Source organism: Hylaeus volcanicus, chromosome 9 (assembly GCF_026283585.1).
Source record: "Hylaeus volcanicus isolate JK05 chromosome 9, UHH_iyHylVolc1.0_haploid, whole genome shotgun sequence".
Classification (NCBI taxonomy): Eukaryota; Metazoa; Arthropoda; class Insecta; order Hymenoptera; family Colletidae; genus Hylaeus; species Hylaeus volcanicus.
Window position 1 is genome coordinate 3,210,161 of NC_071984.1, and position 1,535 is coordinate 3,211,695.

General features: G+C 40.1%; 1 long non-coding RNA gene across 1 annotated transcript in view; it reads left to right on the forward strand.

The window, feature by feature from the left end:
* The window catches only part of LOC128881937 (uncharacterized), a 1,809-nt gene extending 332 nt beyond the window's left edge, over window positions 1–1,477 (forward strand). Inside the window, exons 2-3 of the long non-coding RNA XR_008458223.1 lie at window positions 91–1,384; window positions 1,463–1,477. This is a non-coding gene — a long non-coding RNA (uncharacterized LOC128881937). The remainder of the gene's footprint in view (window positions 1–90; window positions 1,385–1,462) is intronic.
* Window positions 1,478–1,535: the final 58 nt, after the last annotated feature.

The following is a 1,535-nucleotide window of genomic DNA, read 5'->3' on the forward strand; positions in this document are numbered from 1 at the left end:
CAAAGGAACAACGATGCCAAAGACATAGATTCTATGATAAACCTCCTACGATTAGTTTTATATTAATATATTTCATTTTGAAATTCTCAGTTTCAGATAAAAGTTCTAAGTTTCATAATTAAATCCTCAACGTGCCATCGATGTTCATTCATCATCCAGCAATTCCAACAGTGGATTTAATCGACTGGAATCGTCAACTATTCGAATAGGAGTCTTATCTCTGAAAGCATACGTCAAATAGATGAGAGCGATAACAAAGGAATGTCTGCCTTCTGGTAAAACGTCCGGACCTTTTCCTATTCAGAGCAGAGAAAAATTCCTTTGACGTTATCTTACAATGACGAAGACACTCTGTCGCGTTGATCCTAGCGCAACGTGATCGTCTTATCTGGCAGAACGGTGCAAATTGCGAAATTATTGTCCGTTAATCTCTATGAAACCGATGATTTCACATAATTGTTTCTACCTCAAGGCGAACGCAATGATTAATTTAATCGGTAATATCTCTCCTTATCTGAAGTGTGTTGTTATTAATTAATCAAGAACACGCAGCAATTCCTAGAAAACGAGTAGAAAAGTCATTGGGAATCCTAAATGTTGAGCAATAAGAAAGTTGAGCGATATTTTAATTCTGATATTACAGAAACATTTTGTTATATTCCTTCCAGATGAATCCAGTTTGGTTACTATTTTACTGAACGCTGTTTAACTGCGATAACAGGTCAAGAGTAAAGGAGTCGAGCGAAAGTTGCGAGGAGAAACGTTATGGGAGGAACGAAAACGAGGTTCGGAACAGTGTATATAGATTGGAGGTAAGAGATAAAAGAGCCAGGTCGAAGGGAACGAGACCTGGAGGAACGGAACGCGATAAGGTGGCGAGAGGGGCCAAGACGAAACGAGCGAGCACGCCGAGAAAAGAGAAACGGCGAACAAGGACAGGTAAAAACTGGTAGGGGGGATAGAATGTCGAAGGTAGGACTTTGACCGGCCGTTGCCCCTAATGCGGTCTCGCCGCCTGCCTGCAAACCGAACAGATCCTGGAAAGAAAACTCCGTCCTCTGGTTTCTCGCTTCGTACACGTCCAAGAAGGTTTCATCATTCTCGGCTGGGTTGCTGCCTACCTGCCCATTTACAGAGACGCGAGAACAGCTATACGCTCGCGGCGTCGTTCGTCCTTAAGGGGGAAACCACATTGGAACTACAAGCATCAAGAAAATCAGACATTTATTTAAGAATTTTTTACAAATAACGTACGAAGTGGATCTTGATGAAACTTACTAGGCCTTGTGTTGGATATTTCGTCATAACTAGACTGCGGATCTTTATGCATTTATGGAGATAATGGTTATTCGTAACCAAAAATAATTTTTGTCGTCAATAGCAGGTACTAGTTACAGTAAAGTAAAGTTCACGATACAATATTTGCTATAAAATGCCTTTATAGGAAGTTTGAATGTTCCAGACCTACAAAATGTAATTGCAAATGCAATATGCAGGAATATAGAAGAGATTGAAAGTAAAGTTCATGATACAAT